This window comes from Gorilla gorilla, chromosome 7, assembly GCF_029281585.2.
Source record: "Gorilla gorilla gorilla isolate KB3781 chromosome 7, NHGRI_mGorGor1-v2.1_pri, whole genome shotgun sequence".
NCBI classification, from domain to species: Eukaryota; Metazoa; Chordata; class Mammalia; order Primates; family Hominidae; genus Gorilla; species Gorilla gorilla.
This window is the reverse complement of record NC_073231.2, coordinates 56,639,218-56,664,559: the sequence shown is the minus strand read 5'-3', so window position 1 is coordinate 56,664,559 and position 25,342 is coordinate 56,639,218. Positions and strand designations below refer to the sequence as shown.

General features: G+C 35.3%; 1 long non-coding RNA gene across 1 annotated transcript in view; it reads left to right on the top strand.

Moving 5' to 3' along the window:
• LOC129524038 (uncharacterized) overlaps window positions 1-23,005 on the top strand; it is a 39,230-nt gene extending 16,225 nt beyond the window's left edge. The window contains exons 3-4 of the long non-coding RNA XR_008667681.1: window positions 17,787-17,907; window positions 22,828-23,005. This is a non-coding gene — a long non-coding RNA (uncharacterized lncRNA). The remainder of the gene's footprint in view (window positions 1-17,786; window positions 17,908-22,827) is intronic.
• Window positions 23,006-25,342: the final 2,337 nt, after the last annotated feature.

Genomic DNA, 25,342 nt, shown 5'->3' with positions numbered 1-25,342 from the left:
TAGTACATTTTACTCTGTAACAAAGTGCCTTAAGAGTTATCCAACTTTGTAGTGTGATTCACATGGATTTTTATTGAGTGGAATATGTACCCCAAAAGATATATTATTTCTCATGACCCAGAAGTTATTATTTTGTAGATTTCTATGGGAGTAAAAACAAGTGAGAAAACAATACAATAAAGGTGGATTAGAACTGGGCAGAAATGAGGAAATTGAAACAAATAAATAAGGTAAAAGATAAATTTAAGAGTATAATAAGTATAAGAGACCACAGTCCAATATTATTGTGGTTGATACATAAAACGTAATCAGAAAATAGTATTTAACACTCTTGTTTAAAATTAGAACCATTTCTTTTCCCTTTAACGATTTATGTACAAAATCTTAGCTTTGTACAGTAATAAACTAGAATATTCATTACCTACCTAAGAAAAAAACTTGATGTGCCTTGAAATCAGTGACTTCGTGTCTAGTGATTTTGATGAAAATATGTGTTGAAAGTCTTAGCACTAAAGATGATGATTTGGGGCTTGGTTGCTCAACCTAGTAAAGTGTCTACTTGAACAGGGCAACTGGAAATATAGTCTGGGTGCATATTTAAAAAATTTTTTTTGAGTGGGCATGCCGTAGACACTATACTTTGAGCTCCTTGAAAACAGGAAGAAAATTGTACTGTTTGCTGCTGTATCTCTAACAATTAATACATAGAGAAAATGCAACTTTTTAAAATAAAATATATAGCTAAAAGAATCTGTAAGACATATTTAAGAGAGTAGTATAATTCAATTTTAATTTTTTTTTTTTTTTGAGACGGTGTCATGCTGTCGCCCAGGCTGTAGTACAATGGTGCAAGGCTCACTGCAACCTCCGCCTCCCAGGTTCAAGCAATTCTCCTGCCTCAGCCCCCTGAGTAGCTGAGTTTACACAGGCATGCGCAACCACACCCGGCTAATTTTTGTATTTTTAGTAGAGACGGGGTTTCACCATGTTGGCCAGGGTGGTCTTGAACTCCTGACCTCAGGTGATCTGCCTGCCTTGGCCTCCCAAAGTGTTGGGATTACAAGTGTGAGCCAGTGCACCCAGCCTCAATTTTAATTTTTTAAAGTTAATAGCACATTTGTTCAAGGGACCAGTTTCTCTTCAGTGTAGATCGTGATCTGAAGAATTTGGGATGGATGAATGATAGCGAGAAGAATTGGGAAGTCTTCAAGAATTTAGATATCTGTGTTTAAGGTTTTAGCAAGGTAAAACAGTGGGAAAACACAAGAGGGTGCAAATTCAGTATGTCTTTGACCTACATTAAATTGAAGATGCCTGAGGGAGAAGGAAAAGTGGAGAACATTCTTCATATTTTTAATTTGTACAACAATGTGAGTGTGGTTAGTAATGCCAAAATGGTTAGTAACCAAAATCAGGGAATCTAAGAGGTGAAGCAATTAATTTGGAGAAGGAGGACAAAAATATTACTATCATCAGCCATGGTATATTCTGTATAGTTGGAGATGAATGGTAGCAGTTGGGAATATGAGTGAGGAAATTAGGAGAGAGATTAAGAAAAGGTGTTGATTTGGGAATCAACACTAGTCTTCATAGGACTACACCTCATGTGGCTCCTGAGCACTTGAAATAAAGCTAGTTCAAAGTAAGATGTGCTGTAAGGGTAATTTACACGCTGGATTTTGAAGGCTAATCTGAAAGAACACACAAGATGGCTCAATAATTTTTATATTGACTATACATTGAAATGAATATATTTTGTCTATCTTGAGCTAAATAAAATGTATTATTAATATGTTTCACTTTTTTCTTTTTCATATTTGTTTTTTAATGTGGTTACTAGAAAATTTCAAATTTTCTAGTAACCACCAGATACGTGGTTCACGTTATATTTTTATTGAAAAGTGCTGGGCTAATACATTGGCAGAAACAATAATGTATCCTTTTTCAATTCTATTGGATTTTTCCTTTTTTAGTTATTTCAAATATTCTAGATATTATGTTTAAAAACCTGAAAGTACATTTTAGTTAACTGAATAACCACAAAAACATGATACGCAATTCACTTTATAGAGTAACAATTGTGTGTTTTGTAACTTTGTAAGGGAGATATAAGTTCTGTGCTGCCCTGGATTTTCCAACAGTGAAAAGATAAGGCTCCATGCTGTAAATACAGCAAATGGAGGATGTGTGAGTGTGTGTGCATGTATACATGTGCTTGCATGTATGTGTTTGTGTGCACATAGACATGAAATCTGCTACCCTCTTCTCATACTTTCTATGTAAAATATTGATTTTTGATACCCCAAGTTTGCATATATTCTTTTTAAGAAAAATGAACCCAAGTTACTACAGCAAATTTTTCTTCTAGCTTTTAACCAATAGAATGAGGAAGTGATTGTTCAAAGTATATTACAGGGGAAAATTGATCATTTAAAAATGTAAGAGTTAAATTATATAGCATCTATAGTAAATGACAGAAGTGTAATTATTACTTAGTCTATTGGTTTAACTATCTCCTTTAATGTTAAATATATGATAAACTATTCCAATATTTTTTCTCTTTCTTACCAGAAAAGATGTAGATTGAATGTTACAGCATGGATAAAATTCATTTCATCTCATATAACTTCTTTACAATTTCACTCCAGGTGTCCTTGGCAAAAGCCATTGTTTCACTCTATTGCCAAAACTGCCTTATGTCAAATTATTTCTTGTTCTAATATGTTCTCACTAGCATATAGAATCTCATGGAAGAAAGATTGGAAAGCTACGTATAAGCTTCCTATAATATGATCTTTGGGACAGGAATCATTCTGATCTATTTTCTTTGTTTAAAAAGAAAAATAATTGTTCTTTTTATTCAACATGTAGATTTTCTGTATTGTTGACAAAATGAAGGGACAATTGTAAAATACACAACTAGCAAGAGATATCAAATGGTGACCCAACATTTTCAATAATAGGTTTTATTGTGATAGATTTAAACAAAACCCAACGCAAACCAAATTCATTAAAATTTTTGCCCTCTAGGATTTTAGTATTGAGCTGGTCATGTTAGCAAAGAATTCCCAAACCCGATCGCTAATGTGGCTGTCCCTTTAAATATTAGTTATGCATCTAAAATTAACATAATAGACTGTTGTAAAAAGAACAAATACTTGTTCATTTACTTTCAGTTTCAGTGAATTTGTTTTCCAGGGAGACATCATCTATTGATTTTTATTTTTTAAATTTAAATGAGAGAAATTGGCTATGAACAGATTTGTCATCGCATATCACCCTTTTTTGGCCTGTTTCCTAAATTACAGAAGTTGGAAAAGTGGAAGGAAAATACAGTGTTTATTTTTTGGGAAAAGAAGAAATAGTTATGGTTGTTCTATGACACAGACAAGTACCTACGGAATCCCATATTAAAAACACTAACAAGGAATAATTATAGATACATAATATTTAAATATTTATAGGGTATAACTCATATTTTGTAATATGAATAGAATGCGTAATGATCAAGTCAGAATATCTGGAATATCCATCACCTTGAGCATTTATCATTTCTATGTGTCAGGAACATTTCAATTTCTCTCTTGTAACTACTTTCTAAGTCTTTTGTTTTACCATATTCTCCTCTAGGTTTCAGTTACCCTCTTATCTATTCTGCACTTTTGAAACAGGGAGCATAATAGTAATGAAGAGATAGAGTATTATTTTTCTGGAGTCTTTTATATCCTTTAGTTTCTTAAATTTGTGTATATAAACTAAAGTGATAAGAGGTACTTCTACTCTCAGATGTTGAATCAGTGGAAGGATCAGCAGTATAGTTTCATGGCAATGCTGGGAACAGCTTTGGAAAATTAAACTTTCAGTCTTTTGATGCCTATGCCATCTGAGCTAATTGTGAGTAAGAAATACATTTCAAGATGTAATACACTTGTACTACTGATGTAACTTAGACAAAATATTCCTCTCGATCCCTAAAGAGAGGGAAAATTCCATTCAGATGAAATATAATCTTTTAGAAGGTTACTGTTAGAGAAAATGTTATACAAGATCCTGTGGATTTGTGTTTGCAAAAATAAAAACAAACAAATAACTTCACAGTGTTGTCAACTCAAATTTGCAACCATTCATTATCCTTTGATGCTTCTTGAGATGGTACCTATAGGTCAGATACATTTCCAGGGCTTAAGGAGTCCATGGTAGATGCTGCTTAGTTAGGATCTTCAGCTTGGCACTTCTTTACTCTCTATTGCATGTTTTGAGTACCTGTCAGCTAAAGTCTGACTCACAATTCTTCCCCTCTTTATTCCCAGTCTTAGAGTGTATTTCTCTCCCTTCTATATCATACATGGAGTAGCAACTAATACAACAGAAGTTACTTTGAGAAGACATGAGAGATGTCCTCTCAGGCAGGAATATATTTATTAGATAGATCATGTCAATGGTGCCATAATCTCAGTTGTGGTAATTGTTAGAATAAGAACTCTTACAAGTTTCAGATAAAGATGGTTTACCCATGATTGCACTGTAAGTAGATATATTTTCTAGTAGATAGGATGGTAAAGTCATGTTATTGCTACTGTGTATTTGTATGGTAAATAACAGATGTATCATAAACCTCTCAACACTTAACAGGTTTACAATAACATTCTTGATACTCATTCACCAAGTGCATTCTTCCGTTATTCCTATTTATCTGAGTACATGGTATTCAATTACTCATGTGAGAAACTTAGGAAAAATTGTTTTTACTTCTTTCAAGATCGAATTCGCCAGCAAATTTTCTTGTTTCAATCTGTGAAATATATTTTCAACATAACCACTACCTACTGGTTCTACTGCTACCAACATCCTTGTCCAAGATCTTTTTTTTTTTTAACTTGATTTCTTGATATACTGTTCAGCCTTTACATTGAAAACCAAAGGTCAGTATTCAAGAGTAAGATTAAGGCAGAAATAAACCTTCCTTTACAGGGACCTAAAGTCAGCTTTAAGTTATCTCAGACTCGGTTTATATTAAGATGATCTAAGATTGCGAAGGTCCTTAGCCACCTGCTAGAAATAAAGATAAGTCTGCTCTGGTGCACAGGAAAATAATTTCAGGTTTTAAATTGTTTCTACTGTTTTTCATAGATGATGATCAGCACCTAATCAAAAATGTTCAGGCAAATGAAGAAACAAAACAACTTGATAAAAATTATAAGAAAAAGGAACATAATAGAAAATGATTCACAGGAGATCCTGATAATGAGATTATCTGACAAAGATTTTAAACTAATTATGCCTAGTATGATCATGGAAATGAAAAAAGTTTGAGAATTTTACATAGAACTGAAAATGATGAGTAAGAAACAAATTAAAACTCTCAAACTGAAAATTTCCTTAATCAAAATTAATTCAGTAGTTGGGAATAAGAGCAGAAGAGATAGTTGAAAAGGGGACTGGAGAGCTAGAAGACAGAGCAGAAGAAAACAGTCACAAGGAAACAGAGACATACAAAAGGATGGAAAGATAAAAAAAAGACAAGAAAGCATAAAAGACAGGATATACAGTAAAAATACATGCAATTGAAGTCTAAAAATAGAGGAATGTTTTCGAAATAATAACTGGGGATTTTCTAAAGCTGAGGAAAGAAATGAAACACAAATTCAAGAAGCACTGTGAACCCTACTGATCTAAGCTGGATCAACGCAAGGAAAATCACAAGTAGGCACACATAGAAAAACTATTGAAAAAAATGTGAAGACAAATGTGATAAAAACATGCAGAGATGAAAAGACACATTAGTTTGAAAGGAGCCACAATCAGGAAACAGTCCATTTGCCAACATATAAAAAGGAAACTAAAATACAAAGAAATGCTGTCTTTAATGTGCTAGAAGATAATAATTGCCAGCATTAAATTCTATATGCAATGCATATGTCCCTAAAAAATAAAGGTGATATTAAAACCTTTTCAGATGAAGAAAACCTGGGCAAAATTGCCACAAAGACGCAATCAGAAGAGAACTCTTCAGGCACAAGGCAAATAATCTAAGATACAGAAAGAAATAAAAGCCAAAAATAAGAAGTATTCGAGCAATAAAAATAAATATAATGGCATAAAATAATCATAATGTCTTGTCAACTTTTCTAATAACAAAAAATTTGATTCACTGGAAATATACAATAATATTAAAATAGCATTCAACTAATAATGTGGACTCATATGTACAAAAAATGAACAGAACTACAGATGAAATAGGCATATTGGCAATTATAGAAAGAGGTTTTAATACCTTTCTCTCTCGAATAGATAGAATAATCTGAAAAATGTTAATATGACTATAGATTTAAATAACATAATTAACAAAGTTGACCTAAATGACATAAATAGAATATTGCATTAAAAAACTGAAGAACCCATATTTTTTCTAAATGTACATAAAGCTTTTACAAATATTAACCATATCCTGCGCTAAACAGTAAATCTTTACATATATCTAACTGTTTAAATTATACTTAATATGATCTCTGATCATGGTGAAATTTAAAAATAAATAAGATAACTAGAAAATCCCTATGTTTTGAAAATTTAAACACTTCTATATTGATAATTGGTTAAAAGAGAAAATTGAAAATTTTAAACAGATTTTGAATTATTTCATATAAAAACCAGTGAGAAGTAGCTAAAACCTTAAATTTATTAATTAGAAAGAGGAAAGGTTAAAAATCCATAATCTAAGCAGAACTAATGGGGAAACATTTAAGGTTTTTCCACCCGAGGTCAGGACCAAGGGAAGTATGACAGTTACCATCCATCTTTTCAACATTGTGGGTAAGTTTCAGAGAGTTTGAAAAGTGAGGAACAACACTATAGGGTAAAGATTAGAAGCAAAGAAAGAAAACTCTCATCATTTTTAAATGACCTGAATGTTTATGCAAAAAATATTAAAATTTACAAATAGATTATTGAGATTAATAGGTGACGTTACCAAGGTTTCAATTAACAACTAGAAAGTAACATTTAAAAACTTATACAATTTACAGGAGCATCAAAGTACACCAAAAATTTTTAGAATAAATTTAACAAAAATTTTGAAAGAGCTCTGCATAGATAGCTATAAAATATATTCGGAGAAAGTAAAAGAGACCTAAATAGATGAAGATGTATGTTTATAGACTAGAAGACTTAATGTTAAAAATAGGTAAATTCTCAAATAGGTCCATAAATTCTATAAAATTCTGATAAAATTGACAGCTGGTTTTATTTGTGTGTGTGTGTGTGTGTGTGTGTGTGCTCACGCATGCTCATGTATGTCAGTGTGTAAGTTGATAATTTAGTTCTAAAGTTTATATTGGAATGCAATGGCCAAGAATAGTAAAGACACATTTAGAAAAGAAAAGCAGGGTAAAAAAATGATACTCTACTAGACGTCAAGACTCACTATAAGAGCTACAGGATTTATGGCACTAACTGTAAAGAAAAGATTGACAAATTTGACTGTGTTAAATTAAGATCTTTTGTTCATCACAAGGCACCAATAAGAGTGAAAATAAATGTTCAGAGTGGGAGAAAATATTTGTAGTATATGTAACGAAAAAGGAAACCTTGTACCTTTTAATACATTTGAAGAATATATAAAGAAATCCTCTTTAATTCAATAATAAACAATTCAGATCACTCAATAGAAAAAAATTGGGCAAAGACTTGAGATGAGTAGGCACTTTAATGAAGAGAAGATAACCAAATGGCCAGCAAACATATGCAAAGTGGCCTGACTTGACAGATCATCAAGAAAATGCAAAAATTCACAATGAAATAACGTTATAAAACACCACATAACTAATATTAAGAAAGATAATACTAAATACTACAAAGTAAGGAGCAATAGGATCTCCTATATGCTGATGATGAGAATGCGGATGTAAATATAAATTGTATAATTACTTGAAAAATGGAAAATTATTTATGCATTTGAACATATGCTTAACTTATGACCCAGCAATTCCACTTGTAGGCATATAATCAGGAGAAGGGCATGCATATGTGCATAAAGCCATACTAAGTATATATAGCAGCACTACTCACAATTGGGAAAAGGAGAAATCAATCCCAAATGCCAAATACATTGTAATTTATCCATATTATATAGCAATGGAAATAAATGAACACTAGATATATGCAATAATGTGGATGAATCTTATGAACATTATTGTGAGTTACATAAATGGACACAAAAGATTACACACTCTATGATTTCACTTGCACAAAGTTTACAAAAGGCAATATTATCTGTGACATTAAAGATCAGGAGAGCAATTTCTGATGGTGATGAAGAACAGAATCATGACAGAGATGTGTGAGGAGGGATTCTGTGATGCTGGTGACATTCTGATGTTCTGTGTCTTAACCTTTGTTAAAGAGTTGTCTGCTTTGGGAGAATTCACTGAGGTATACACTGGGGATTTGCTCAGATTTCTATGTTATATTTCAATAGTTACAAAAGCAGCTTTGTTTGTACTGCTCCACTCTCCCAATGCACTACATTATCTCCCTCCTTAATGTCACTGCAATATGTTTGGAAAGAATAATCTAGACTTGATGTTTCTCTCTCTGTTTTAATCCCACTCATGGTCAGCCCATTACACTCTGGCTTCTGCCCTATAACTCTGAAAGTGCTGTCCCCAAAGTCACCAATGACCTCCTAATTGCCAATTGTCTATTTTCAGTCTTCATCCTACTTGACCTCTTCCTGCCACCTGCCACTGCTGACCATCCCTCATTTGTAATCTTCTCTTCTCTTGACCTCTTCCTCATACTTCTCCTTCCTTTTGGACTCTTTCAATTAAGTGTCCCCTCCTTCCTTGCTTGGTCCTCAAATACTTTTGTTTTCTGGTTACACTCGATTATACTGCTCTAAAATCAGAATTACAATCTGGCTGGAGACATGTTTACTTCAAAGAGTTTTTTAAGCAAATTGTGAATAATATGCCATTGAATGGAAATAATCAGATTTCACACAGAAATTCAGGTTTCTGGCATCAGGAAATTAAAAGGTTTAGCAATTCTGAATCCATCTTATTGAGGACCCAACAATCTTCCAGACCCAAATACTAGGAGCTTTTTCATCAACCCAGAAGCCACCCTTACTTCTACATTTTTATAGCCTGCTTGGATCTCCTAAAGCACTTACTTTCTCACCACTGTTATACATGTGTCTTGAGAGCAGAGCTTCCCAAACAGTGCATAAGAACCACCTAGGGAACTTGTCCACATGTTTCTGTCTCAGCCCCATGACAGCAATATGATGGAAATTGGGTAGGGTCCAGGAAAGGGCATTTAAAAAAATCCAAGGTGAATTTGAAGCAGGTTGTCCACAGAAGACATTTGTGATAGTTAATACTGAGTGTCAACTTGATTGGATTGAAGGATGCAAAGCATTGATCCTGGGTGTGTCTTCGAGGGTGTTGCCAAGGGAGATTAACATTTGAGTCAGTGGGCTGGGGACGGCCAACTCACCCTTAATCTGGTGGACACAATGTAATCAGCTGTAAGTGAATACAAAACCGGCAGAAAAACTTGAAAAGGCAAGATTGGCCTAGCCTCCCAGCCTACATCTCTCTCCTGTGCTGGATACTTCCGGCCCTCCAACATCGGACTCCAAGTTCTTCAGTTTTGAGACTTGGGATGGCTCTCCTTGCTCCTCAAACTTGCAGACAGCCTATTGTGGGACCCTGTGATCATGTAAATTAATGCTTATTAAACTCCTATATATATATGTATCTCCTACTAGATATATATATATATCTCCTATTAGATATATATATATCTCCTATTATATATATATATCTCCTGTTAGATATATATATATATCTCCTATTAGATATATATATATCTCCTATTAGATAGATATATATATGTGTGTATATATATGTGTATATATATGTATATATATGTGTGTGTGTATATATATATATATATATATATATATATATATATATATATCTCCTATTAGTTCTGTTCTTCTAGGGAACCCTGAATAATACAACCTTATTTTATGGAGTTTAACGCCTATGTTTTAAACTTCAACTGCAATTGTTGATCTCAAGTGTCTCAATGTCTTGTAGGAGATACAGATACATAAACAGGTAATTGTAATAAATATGTCCAATCACCACTCCCAGGCAGGCTGAGGCCTGGTGTTCTGATCTCTGTGAAAGTCTCAACTGGGGAGGGATATCAGCCTTTTGGATGTAGGGTCAAGGAACTGTCTTGTTGACAGAAAAAGATGTTCAATAGACAGAGAGAGTGGTACCAAGCCAAAGGGACAGAGACTGAAGAAACCAAGGACAGTGGGAAGTTTTGGAAGAGAAGTATGAGGACAGGGATGTGTGGTAGCTCTTTGAGGTACACGGAGGTAGCTGCCTTTGAAATGAAGCTTTTGGCATTAGCAAAGAGGGAGTAAGTAAAAGTGCTATCTCTGTGTGGATCATAATATGACACATGTTATAATAGAGTGATACATGATGAACATAAAATGAGGTTCAATTAGCTTCAGAGTCCGAACACAGTCTTACTTAATTCAGTGTACCACTTAGGTTGAAAACTGTAATTTGTTTGTGTCATCAATCTGTGTGACAATGTTGTCCAGCAGCTGTATAGGTATAGTGATGTATGGGTATAGTGACGTTTGCCTGAGGCCTAGCCCTGCAAACCTATTGGGATTCAACTCTAGGAATGGTCTGGATCAGTAGAGTGAAAAGAAAAGGGAGTAAGAAAAGTAAGAGTAATGATGAGTGATTCTAAAGATAGACCATGGTTTAATCGCTCAATAGTGGAGCAAGAAGACTCTGATCAAGTAGCAACGAAAAGGTCAAGGAACTGCTGGCCTTGAAGAATAGGTTGGTAGAGATGAGAGAAACTGAGGACTAGAAGAAGGGAGGTTATGGTAAAACAGGCAGCTTTGGAAGATTGAGACCTCAAAGGCCAGTCCAAAAGTATTTCAAATCTGTCCATGAGCATATGTTGTTGAACTTGTGTAGAGTTGAAAGTAGTTAGAATCAAGACGACTAAGAAACTATAAAAGCAAAGAACATGGCTGGGCGCAGTGGCTCATGCCTGTAATCCCAGCACTTTGGGAGGTCGAGGTGTGTGGATCATGAGCTCAGGAGATCGAGACCATCCTGGGTAACATGGTGAAAACCCGTCTCTACTAAAAATACAAAATAATTATCCGGGCATGGTGGTGGGCACCTGTAGTCCCAGCTACTCGGGAGGCTGAGGCAGGAGAATGGCATGAACCCGGGAGGCGGAGCTTGCAGTGAGCCGAGATCGCGCCACTGCACCACAGCCTGGGTGACAGAGTGAGACTCTCTCAAAAAAAAAAAAAAAAAAAAAGTATGGGAAATGAACATATTTTCATATATAATTGTCAGAAACAAGAAGTTTTTGGTCCTAATTTTTTTAATTGCTTATCTCTGCTTTTGAATTAATGCACTTATACCCATGAGGTCTTTATCAATGTAATGAAAATACTCTGCATTGTCAAATGTTTAACCCTTGAGAAGACCATACTGAGCAAAAAATAGTTCAATCTAAATAAGTAAACAACAGCAATAATAACAACATATTATATGGTGGCATTTCATAGATTTCAAGGCTTTTTTAGATACATCATATTGTTTGTTAAAAAAAAAACTCATGGGATACACTTGGAAGAAATTATCATTTCTTTTTAATAGACAAGTAATATCGAGAAGACTAGCCTAAGGTAACAAATTAAGAAGTGACAGAAACAGAACTAGAACTCACGCATGTCCATTTTATTTTAATATTGTAGATATCTTATAAACTGATGAAGTTATTGTGGAAGCACTAGTTGATACCTTTAATATTGTTACAGGGATTTTTGTTGTTGTTGTTTTCCAATTGTTATTTCAACTTAAAATCCATTTTCCTGTTAATGCTTGCTAGAAAATAAAGTCATTCAAAGTCATCAAATAATTGACTAAATTTGTTTAGTCATCAGAGGAAAAAAACCCAGAAAACCTAAGACTTTTATTTCTTAGTATTGCATAGCTTATGATTACGGGGTATGATTATTTAACAAAATTTATAGAAATCTTCATTCTTCACATCTTTTTGGATTTTTAGAAGAAATAACAGAAGGTACACATGGGGTGTGTGTGTGTGTGTGTGTGTGTGTGTGAATTCACATAGGTGTATGGAGCTCTAATTTTTATACAAAATGCAAATACTGAGAGCCACTTTTAAAATCATTTGCCTGTATTAAATGGTTCTACCTTTGTTTTTCTGTAGTTTAATACAAGAGGGCTCTTCATTGACTGTTCGTAGAAGGAAGCTTTTATGTAGAGTTGCACATCTCAAGAATAAACACAATGGCAGAAAAGTCACAATACCTGAGACCACTGTCTTTCCCTTTCTCTCAGTATACTTTCATGTAATTTCTTACCTTTATTTTCTATAAATATATTCCAGAGGAATAGAATATAGGGTGAAGGAGGCAAAATCTCTATTCTGAAAATGGAATTTCACTGCTGTGCTCAGTTCTTCTTGCCCTTGTACCTGTAGTTATATCCAAGTGATGTAATATTTTTATAGCTACTGTATTCAACTTTCTCACCTACATAATGGACCAAATAAGAAAATGTATATGGAAGCATTTTGTAGAACACAAAGCACTTTACAAATAATATGTTTGACGTGGAAGCAAGTATATGGACTTAGAGTCAGTTTTATCATTTCCTTGCTGTGTTACCCTTGGAAAATTACTCTCTCTGAATCTTAATTGCTCTTCTTCTGCAAAATGTAGATAACATATTATGTCAGACATTGCCCTAATTAACTTGAGTTCAAAAATCAGGCCGTGTATAGAATCTGTATTTCCATTTATAAATGACAAATTTTAACCTAGAGAACAAAATACTTTACACAGTGTCTGGACTTCGTTACAGTCTGGAACACATTTTCCTTCATATAAAATTTTGCCCGAATTCTATGACCGCTAGATTTTCTTTTTTGAGAGGAGTCTCGCTTTGTCACTCAGGCTGGAGTGCAGTGGCAGGATCATAGCTCACTTCAGCCTTGAACTACTGGGCTCAAGTGATCCTTCTGCTTCAGTCTCCTACGTAGCTGGGACTACAGATGTGAGCCATCATGCTTGGCTTAGATTTTTTAAAAATATGTACAACAATATGCAAATAATGTCCAATATCTGGCTGAATATGTACAAGGTATATAATGACATTCCTATCAGATTTCCCCCTTTATATGAGTTGCTGGGTTTTGCCTCTACTTACAAGTCAGGTGTTTTTTCAAAGGCAACATATACTTCTTGGAAAACATATAAATACCATGAAGAGTTAGATACAAGGAGGTTGAGAAGCCAGAGTGTATTCAAACTTTGAAGCAACATTTGACCTGCAGAAAACATATGACATTAAGTATGATCAGTTATGACTGAAATAGATAACTCATTTATGAACACTGGTTTGCATAGTTATTGAAAGGGCAGAAGAATCACTTTTTCTAGCTTACAAATAATTTTCATGTTCAATGGTAGTGACTTTACGTTTCTAAGTCTATCATAGTTGTGTCAGTTACTCCTTAATACATGAGGTCTCCTTCTTCCAACCCATTCTTCAGTTGCTGTCAGAATAATCTGTATCAAATGTATCTCCCTTTTTAAATCCTTCAATGGCTCTCCATTGCCCTCAGGATAAAATTCATATTTCATATCAGGGTTTCTGTCTTCCTCTCTACTTTCATCTTCTCTCGGGATTCTATAAATGTTCACTAGTCATAATAATATCCCAGGAACTTACCCACAGCGTTTTTCTTTTACCAATTCTCCTTCTCACCCTTCAAAATTCCTGAAAGTATTTCTCTGATCTTCTTCTGTTTTAGTTTCATTTCTTCACATTCTCATGATATCTTGTACTTATCTTGATCATGTAGTTTACCTTATTGCACCATATTTACTAGTTATTCCATTTCATAGAAAATCAATGTCATAACTGCAGGAAGCTTTTCTTTTTTTAGATCCTTGATGTGAGAAACAATATAGGAAGCACAGTAGGTGCTGGGTAAACATTTGCCAAACAAATGGAAAAACAAAAACAAAAACAAAAACAAAAAAAAACAGGCAGCACCAAACACAGAAATTGGGATAATTTCTTAGAAAAGACAAATACTTGACCAGATTAAATTTACCAACCCCTAGCTAGTTGTTTGGAGATTTAGATAGTGAACACCATATTTGTAGAGAGGACATGGAAAAATATCAGGAGAAAAATCAGCGAGAGTTCTCACACTGCCTCTATGTCCAAGGTTAGAGAGGGGCTATGAGTTAGTCAAGGTTACATTTTTGTAGGAGAAAAAGATAACTCTGTAGTGAAGTTGTCTGCCAGTATTTCCTTTCAGCAAAAGACATAGATCAAGTTTTCCTATTTCTTCTTCTTCCCCAGGGCGCTGGCTGGCCCACCCCTGAAACTGAACCACATACCAGGTGGCCCTGATGAAACCCATGAGGAGATAAGCACAGCTTTGCAGGGACAGATGATTCATTTTCTCAAACTTCACCCATTTGTACGTTGAGGATAATAGTACAGCCTGCCTCATAGAGATGTTGGGAGGATTAAGGAGCTCAGAGAGATAATAAACATAAAAGAGCATTGAGCAGCTGTTTCAGGATTCAGTCTGAAAAGCAGAGGGAGATGCTCTGTAAATGCTCCTCTCATTCGCCCAGCCTTCATCTCCAGCCCACACTCTGGACACGCAGATTCTAAACGGCAAATGGAAAAAGTGGGATGCAAGTACTGGGAGCTTTTTTCAGGCCTACACTACGATATCAAGATCAATTTTTGTAGGTTACCCATGTCGCTGGCCTTTTCTCAGCACCAACAGCACTAACCCCACAGACATGTGAGTCAGATAAAAAGCCCCCGATGCACCTCTGAAGAAATGTTGATTAGACTGGGGAAGCCATGATAACCCCCATAGCAAAGGACGTGAAAGCTGCCCCACATTTGATGATCTGAGTTGGGATTATCCATTTTGTGGACTTTTAGGGGCATGTTTTAGAAATCAAACTGCCTTGTACAAAATAGACACTGGAAAAATAACCACTAAATCAATTTAAATAAAATTGAATAGAAGTCCTGTCTTTTCCTTCAAATATCCAGACTTTGTGGCTCTTTTTTTTTTTCAAACAATGTGGGTAGGTATATGTTTGGGGGCTGCTTGTTAATGTCCATACTATTGTATTGTGGTAATCAATGACAGCAAACAGAATGGACATTTATCTAAAAATCAGCAATGACGGCATAGAAAATATGTATTGAAATTGTAAAAAGCGTTTTGGGAAAGCTGAAGTTTAACATCTGCTAAGTAGTTAGAAATGTTCTGTAGCTATGATAAATATGAAATACTTTTATCTGTATGTGAAAACTAATGGATAGAACAAGAATTCAGATGAGATCTCAGGAAATTATAAACATAATTCATGAAATAAGAAAGTTTAATTTTTGATGAAGATTTGTGTTTTTTCCTTTAAATAAATTTGTTAATTTACTCATACTTTTTCTGAAAATAGAAAAGATAGGCCTGACACAACAATGGGACTCTTATGACCTACTTTTTAGCTAGGGAAGTTTTCACTTTTTTGTGAACAAAAAAACCATTTTGTTCAATATTTCTGATCATATATTAGGATATCTAACATTTTCCCTTTGAGACACAAGTCTTACAAAACTCATATTTTAATTATTTAGATGCAAATTAAGTAAATTTTGCAATATTTCAGTCCTATACTTGGGGTAGTACATTTGTACTATGGCTAAGGATTTTCTCAATAAATCCTTATTCATACAACTGGTAGTCTTGGGGTTAGCAAAGCAGCTCACCTTATCTATGGATTAACTGAAAATATATCAGTGTCATTTCAAAAGCTGAAAAACTAATAGTTAATTTGGATCCATTGAATTTCCTACTACAGTCTGATTTGTTCCATTCAGGATTCTGTAATCCTGGCTTGGAAAGTATTTAACTGTATTCTTATTTTACTGATTATCTTGCTTCAAGGGATTTTTAAAACACATTTAAATTTATGTGACTTTGTGAAGTTTTACACTTTTTTCCCCTTTTCCAATACTGTAACATTGAGTCTCTTTACTTTTCATTTATTTCCAATGGAATTACTTTACTATTTCTATAAATTAGTGTATCTTCCAATTTCATATAACTTGCTTTGAAATTTCTAGGCATTTTGGACCCAGCAAGTGGCCCATTTCGAATAATTTTGATACCTTGACTTAAAAACAAAGTGACCCGCACTCTGTATTTTCTAAGAACAAATGCATACTTTGTTTGCATAATTCTACCTTTGATTTACAATACTTTGTTTTAGTAATTTAACTCCCTCTTTCTCTGCAATTCTGCATCGTCTAAAGGCTAAATGGATACAATTTTGTAGCAACTTCTCAAATGTGTTTCTATCAGAATGCTGCAGCACCTTTCCATTAGGCAGATGTTTCCAATGTTATATTCTTTACTGGAAAGCTCATTATTTTGCATTTACCTATAATGAACTATATTTGCCACGTATTAGCACAGACACTTAAATGTTCTCAATCTTGATATTTCGCTTACAATATTTTTCTTTGCTTTTGTAGTCATTTAAAAATTATCTACAAACAAGCAGGGTAAAGGTGAGGTGAATCCTATCTGGTCTAGTTTATATGTTTTGCAAAGAAAGATGAATTCTGAAGAAATATAATAGAAGGAAAAAAAATAATGATGGGGCTGAATCGATATCTTAGCTCTTTGGCTTTTCCACAGCACCACTGTTTTACTACACATCAGGATAATAACAGCAGTGAAACAGAACGTATGAGAGGAACTAACAGTTGTGTATAGTGACCTTCCCACTAAACATGTGACGATCCCCTCATTGTCTCAAAACTACAGGGGAAATATATTTATACATTTTGGTGAATTGGCTCAAAAACTTCGATACGACTTTAAATTGTGTTAATAGGGTATCATGAAGGAGATTACTACATCAAATAACCAAATGAATCAAATTGAATAACATCTTGAAAAGTTAAGAAAAATTGAAGAAAAAGGTTATGGTAAGTTAGTGAGTTTTTAGTTGCAAGTTTTACTTTATTCTGATTAATTGGTAAATATATTTATAGAAATCTATCTAAGGAGTATTACGATCTTGGGGATTTGTAGTTATTGGATGCTATTATAGCCAGGGAATCCAGAACGACCACCGCCTTCCATGTCAATAATCTTTCCTAGATGAATTACTACCACAAGCCACACTAGTGGAATAAGTGTCATGGTGACTTTTTCAGCTCTCTAATATTTTAATAAAGAGTTTCCATTGAACTTGGATTAGAGAGTGTTTCTTGTGCCTAAAGATTTAAGTGGGGACTCCAAGCAAAGACATTCTCTTGACTCCATATTCTGAATTTTAGAGCCAATCTCTGGAAGCAGAGAAAGAGTGAGGGGAAAAAAGAAAGAGAAAAGCAAAATCTTTGTAACTAATAACCCATCCACCTCCATGGAGTAGATGAGAAAGCTTCCCTCGTTGGCCTCCAGCAGCAAGGTCCTTCTAAGTACCACTTACCACATGGAGATAAGAAAATGGGAATTTTCAAGAGAGATAAAGAAAAATGCATCAAGCATATCTTTGGGTATTTTAAAGCATGGTGATTCCATATGGCCCATTGATGTTCTGGTAATCTAATAAAATATAAAACTCCATATTTTCCTCCCAGGGGAACACTGAGAAGAAGATGGGCAGAAATCAAAGCTTCCTGGTGTGAGGTTGTGGTAGAAGATTCCTGGTTGATCAATGTATAGAAGATGGAAATGGATTCCAGTTGTGGGAAGGAAGAAGTAAGGCTGTCAAAAATCCTGAATTGTCTTGAATGATATGTAGCAGCTAGCCAGATAGTAAAAGTGGGGAGGGCACATTTCAGAGCAAAGGGACAGATTGTCAAAGATTATAGTTTTGTGTTGTTTTATTTTACTGTGGAACTATAAGTTGTTTGATTTGGTTGGATCATATAGTAGAACAATTATGTATCAACTGTTCACTGGGTTGTCCAAAAGGCATCTTCTCGGACTTGTTTTAGAGCCTTTATGATTAGAGAATATACCTCTCTTAAGATTCCTTGAGTTTTCAACAACCTTACTCTGCCACTTTTGTGAGGCATGCATTTTCATCCTTGGTGTACTTTTGGATAAAATATTGTTTTTTTTTCTGTCTTAGACCAAATATATATAAATAGGGAAAATACGATACTTTATTCATAGGCTTGTTGGCGCACATATGAGATTACATCTATAAAGTGTGCTCTGTAACCTGGAAAAGGCAATACAAAAGTTACTTATTAAACTGATGAAATTTCTGCCATTTCTTATATTTTGTGCCATATAAAAATTTAAATCTTTAAAACATGATATTCAATAAATGTAAAGAATTTATATCACTCACTATATACAACTGTTTTTCATATGATTCAACTCAATAGAAGTGATTATCTTTAAGAAAAGCCTTAAAGCAAAGATGCCAACTATATGGCATATGTGACTTAATTCCCTACTTGTGCTCTCAAAGACAACATCACTAATTGATAACAACACTTTTCCTCCTTGTCTGGACGGAGGCTCAAAATTCTTCTCAAAATCCTAAGCAGCCAAAACCAATAGGGAAGAGTTGGCTCTTGAAATCTATTATTATTTCCCTTAGCCAAATGAAATTTTGATGGGATTATAGCCAGAAGAGGGAAGAGGGTATTTGTCTTCCCTGCAAGCCATCATTGTAAACAACTCTTTTATTCAGTAAAGGAAAAAGAGTATTGTGAGGTGTTTTCTTAGCAATGCAACAAGATATACACTTTTTCAAAAATGGGTTTTTTAAAAATCTGATTATTGATTGGTTAATTTCCTTCAAAATCCAACATGGTTTCATAACAATTGCGTTAGTTTTAAAGTGATGACTATGAAATGAATAGGTTTGTGTCAAATAATAAATATAAATTCTAGTAAAAATATCCCTAAGCAGATCAGAACAATTTTGTGAATGACGTCTAAACTATAGGCAGATACATTAACATGCTATAACCATGTACACACACACACACAAACACACATACACACACACACACTTACCGAGTCATTGTCAGATACTATTTTCATGCATCATTTTGATGCTGCTTAATGCAGGATATATTGAAAAGCTATTATTTGGTCTTTTCAAAAGTACCCAGTAAATAACATTGTGCCCAATTTCACTTTTTTAAGATAAAACCTGAGGCCTTTAAGACATATAGTGGTTGTGTTTTGAGTGTGTAGCTATATAAACAAAAATCCTTCTTTAAACTGGTAAGTACTTGTTAACTGATATACTCAGAAGGATGAGTGGTGCCAGGGAAATAAGACACAGCACAAGGAAGAAAGGTCTTTGCTTCCTGCAAAAGTTTTGCTATGGAGGAACTAACAATAAGGATAAGACTTAAATGGATATTTTTACTCGTTCTAACTTGGGGCTTACCCTCCAGTGGACCAGCACAAATGTGCCAGCGAGCCACAAGATACTCCGTCAGTCCCTCTGTCCACTGAGACCTGGGATTGTGGGATTTTTTTTCTCTCTTCATCAGGAAGGTTCATCTCATTCTGCTCTGCCTCCTGAAGAATCGTTACTTTTGCTGATCCAGGTGACAGAATTATGGCACTAAGGTGTAAGGAAGTGGATTGTTTTAAGATCAACATAAAAAAATTCTACTTACTGCCACCTTGTGTGTGAATGTAAGTTTGCCAAGAAGCTATATTTGTGTGACTGTGTGGGTGAAAAGGGCTGTTCTGTCTGCAATTTCAACCAATATATGATAGAACACTGGATTCAGATACATTCTATAATGAAGGGCACATTTGAGATGTCTCTTCATCTGTGGCCCAATAAGTGGATACACTTGCTCCAGTGACCTAATTCTTTCAGTTTTGTTCATTTAATATATGCAGTCCAGAGAGCTATAGACCCAGCCCAGCAAGATGCCAGTTTTTCTTGGACTAGATGATAGGAGCAAGACAGAGGACTGATAACCCTGCACACTCAGACGTCCTGGGGGGAGATGTCAGATCAGATCAGATCGAAAAGGCAACCTGATAGAAACAGAAGAGAAAAATATTCTTATTCCAGTCTCTGTCAAGCATTCATCAGCTCTTTCAATTCTTTGTAGCCAGTACACTGATAAAAGTCACATGTAGCCATTTATTTCTTTAAAGTATATAAATAAAGAAAGAATGAGTAGGGTTGGGCTTTTGACAAAATTTTACAGAGACATTATTCCATGATTTGGGGATGTAAATTTAATCCTAGTTAGTCATTTCCCCATGGTAACAAAAAAGGAAGTAGTAGGAACATTGTAAGTTAAACGTTTGAGCATCAGAATTGGACAGAGAGACTTAATCAAGTCCTATCTCCTCTACTCACTAGTTATGTAGTTCTAAATTCTTGGTCTAGCAAAAGTCACTAGCACTATTGGAAAAGAAAGTGAGACAATACTTGCAATGTGTTATGTTTCTGTATGAATACATTTTCTGCAACTATCTTACAAATAATACAGTTAGAACATTTATCTTTTAAGCATTCAATCAACCAATCACAGCCTCAACACCCTTCCCCGCCCCCCCACACACATATTGAGTGTCTGCTATGACCCATGCACAGGAAAATAAAAACTGGAAAAAAAATTCTCACATTCTCAGACATCTAAACTTAAATGTCTTCACTTACTTATCAAGACTTTTATAATGCCAGCAGCTTGCTTTCAATGTATAAAGGGTAATGCATATAACAATGGCACAAGGCATTGACACTAGGACAATTAGGCAACCTAGAGCTTCTCAACAAACAACTAGCAGAGAGTCTAGTGTTCAAGGAGAAAGTTTTCTAGGTTTCGGCTTCTTGAAGCTGTTGCTCCAAAGGAGGTCATTGCCCAGAGTAATGAGAACAGTTGGGAATCTCTCCCATTCTCTATTGCCTGAAGGTCAACAGCCATCTGGTCTAACCCATGCTGGCTTTCCAATTGAGAGTGAAAACAGATTTTCTATCATGTCCAAGAACAAAGGGCACGGATGAATCGTGGAAAATGTAGATGACACAGTTGCCTTCACCCATACAGAACGTGTATCTCAATTTTCCGAAAATGCATTCTTGGGCAAAGTGTCCTATGATTAAAAGGCACAAGTATAAGGGACATCAGAAAGAAGGGAAAAATGAGCTATGCACTGGAATCCTCTTGGAATGATAAGGTGATTACAAAAATCAGAAGATCTTCATTGGGTAATAAATCAAAGTGCTATATTTCAAACATAGAGAATAAATTCACCAGTCAACGAGTGTCCAACTCTTTGCAAATCATAAAACAGAAGTTATACACTTTAGTACTGTGTACTCTGAACCTTTTCTCTGCATTTTCCTAAAAGAAAGCTGACATCCTGATCAGGGAACTGACCAACAGATTAAAATCACTGACTATGAGTGTCCTTTTATTTTCTTGGCAGGCCACATGCTGATCCAGCAGTAAACTGTCTTTTCCCCTTTCCCAGACACTGGTTAATAAATATCACCTAGTGATAAAACTGTCCAATTTTCTTATAACAAAAACTACAAACATGAGAAGAAAATGCTGAGCTTGGGTAGGATATCTTATCTCTGTTAAATATTACAGACACATTACAAGGTCCTGTGCACTTGGTAAAATGTTTAAAATAAATATCCAAGTGCCAAATATCTTGTTCTTTCCAATTTATTTGAGGGATATTAAATATGTTACAATTAATTTCATATTCTGTATTAAGACATTTCATTTATATGCTCAAAACTACAGGGGTCTCTGTAACAGCCCTAAGTAATTCCATTTTGCAGTAACAGCCCTAAGTAATTCCATTTTGCAGTACAAGGGACATTGTTAATATTCAAAGATTAGAAAATACATCCTCTTTGATCTTTGCTACTTATTGAAAGACAGCATTCAGATACCAGGAATGTATTTTTCTTCAAATAGTTGATTTCTCCTAGAGGAAGATGTGATTAAATAGAATGCCCCAGACTTAATAAGGCAACAAAAGAACTGGCAATTTCTTTTCAGCTTTCTTCATTCTAGCATCTCAAAGCTGTTTGCCTTGGGATTTAGAAATTGAGAGAACAAGTTGCTGACCCTAGAACTGAACAGCCACATTAGTTATTTTGGTGATGCCAGTGTTGAAATGGAACATGTGCCAGAGGCAGGCACACTTTGCAGAGTGGGCATTTTGTACAGTTTATTTTAATTGATGGTTCAGCATATTGGTTGGGCATCTGTACGGGTGCTTTAAAAATGAAAGAAATTATTGGTTGCTTTCAAGTAAAGAGACTGGAGATTTAGAAAGGAATCTGCCTTTCTCTGATATTTCCAGCATATTTTTGAGAGTCTCTCAGTGTTTGTAACCTTTCTTTGTAACCCTTGATTCATTTAATCATTCATTCAGCAAATATTTACTAATAGTCTGCTTTTGCCAGATGTCATGGTAGGCAGTAGAGTTTTGCTTATATCCACGACCTCTTTTAATGGAGATTATAGTTCATTGGTAAGGATTTATTGCTAGGGATTTGTAGCCTTAAGCAAAAGCCTTCACAAGTCTAATCTATTATTCCCTTTAAGATAAGCTTTTGCAAATTTCAAAACACCTTCCTACGTGTGCCTGTGAAAAAAGGAATAGCAGATAGCTGAGGCCAGGCTCTCTCTCACGAGCTCTGTCATGTTTTGCTAGATCATTGCTGCAGTCTCAGTCTGCTCTGCAGGAATAGACCATCTGAGGACACAGCAGGAAGGTGGCCATCTGCAATTCAAGGAGAGAAGCCTCGGGAGAAAATAAACCTGCCGGCACCTTGATCTTGGACTTTTAGCCCCCAGAGCTGTGAGAAAATAAATGTTTGTTGTTTAAGCCACCCAGTCTGTGGTATTTTGTTATGGCAAAACTAGCAGACTAATACAGAGAAGGATGAAAAATGAAGAACATTTTTTTTTGGAGCCTATTACAACAGATGAAAATTCATGCCCTGTTACACCCTAAGTTTCAGAGTAGGGAAATAAATACTACATGTAATGAAGAGAGCAAATTATACAATATATGAGAAGGTAATAAATGCTGTGGAAGAAACTCGAAGGTTATATTGAACTAGGAGATCAGCAGTGCTGGGGACAGAGGGTTACAGGTTTCGGTACCAGACAGGAAGAGCAGGGAGGCATCATTGAGAAGGTACCAACTGTGTACTCAGAAGAGAGGAGGGAGCTGGTTATGAGGTCATCTGGGGGAGAGCACGACAGGTAGAGACAGGAAAAGTATAAAGGCTCTGAGGTGGAACCTGAGGGTTGGAGGCACAGCAGAAAGCCAAGATAGCTGGCATTCACCATAAGAACGGTAGAAAGGAGTCTGAGGCAAGATACAGGCCAGCCTGCATGGGGCCTTGTAGACCAAGTAAATACCTCGGATGTTGCAAGGACTTTTCTGCCTTGCACGTTCTCCTTTCTCAAAATCTGTTCCTTCTGTTTGTTCTACAAATTCCCAGTTTCTGAAAACCAGCTACTGATCTGGTCTAATTTTCTCTTTTTATCATAGGGTAAAAGATACTTGAATAATATTCCACATATCACTACACTCAGATTCTACTCTTGATTCTGAAGTTTTTGTTTGTTTGCTTTTTACTAACATCATCTTCTCCCTCAACTACCTAATCTTTGGCTTTCCTAAATTGGGAAAATTAATATGACATAAGTTTCTTCATCAGATATATCCTCAAAATGATGGTTAACTGAGCCAAGTTCATATTGGAAAAGGGTTTGAAATGAGAACACATGGACACAGCGAGGGGAACAACATACACTGGGACCTGTTGCAGGGTAGGGGGCGAGGGGAGGGAACTTAGAGGACAGGTCAATAGGTGCAGAAAACCACCATCCACACATACACCTAGGTAACAAACCTGCACATTCTGTATGTAAAGTAAAATGAAAAAAACACTTCCATATATTACTTTAAAAATGTTTTTTAAAAAAAGAAAGAAAAAGAGTTCGAGACACGGGACCATTGCTTAAGGAAGGGTGCACAATGGGGTTATAAATCAACACTGTTAGGCTGATGTGTTCTGTGGGAAAGGGGCTCTGCAGAGGGATCTGGCAGGCTGAAGGAGATCCATGGTATTGTTCAGGAGATAAATGAGGGATAGGGTGACCTGAAGGAGAGAAAGAGAAGCCACTGAGGGAACACATGTAAAGACAACAACGTTTAAGTTTAGTGTTTGTTCTATGAACAACAGACACACCCAAAAATGTTATCTCAGCATATACATTGTGGTAGTATCTTACGGTTTATTTGTATAATACCAAAAATCTATGTGGATTATAATTCTTAATAATGAATTTCACCATTGTGGGAAATGAGAAATAAATATAAAAAGTAAAAATGCCTTAAATCAAGTGATTACTTTCATTTCCAATTATGTATCCTCACACTGAAACTCTGGGTTAGGTGTCACGGACCTCGTTCTGCAGAAGCAAGCGTATGTGAACAAGTTTATTGATTTAAACTTGCATAGACACAGGAATTGATTCAATCCGAAAACAAAAACGTGAGCTCATGTGTGTGTGTGTGTGTGTGTGTGTAAAATTTCTTCATGAAAATGAAAGACTATGTCATCTTCAAGTTGGACAATACCTAAGGGTCTTCAACTCTAACCTCTTTACTGTGTTAATATGAAACACAGAGGTAGGGTAGGAGAGTGGCTTATCCTTGGGAGTCCCAGGAGTCAGGTCTCATGACCTCATCCAATGCTGTTTTGAAGGTATCTCTAGCTGGTTTTACAGCTAGAGAGCCTGGGTTCAAATATCAGCACCACTACTTACTTGCTGTGACCTTGGGCAAGCTACCATATCTCTCTATGTGTTAGGTTTCTCATCTGTAAAATACAAATAACAATAATACTTATTTGTGGTTGATTGTCTAATGAGCACAAAGTCTGCCGTGCCACTATATACTCATCTGTGTAATGTGACTTTGCTAATCCTCTTGACCAAGGGGGTAATCTCTTTGAATCTGGGTTAACCCTGTGACTTGTTTTGACAAACAAAACGCACAGTAAATGATGTTATGTGAATGACCTGGCAGATTCTGCTTTTGCTTTAAAAGCACCATATCGTGAAGAAGCCCAAGATTATTGAAAGAGAAGCCAGATATCAGATATATGAGTTAAGCATCTTAGACCTCCCAGCTCAGTGAATCCTCCAGA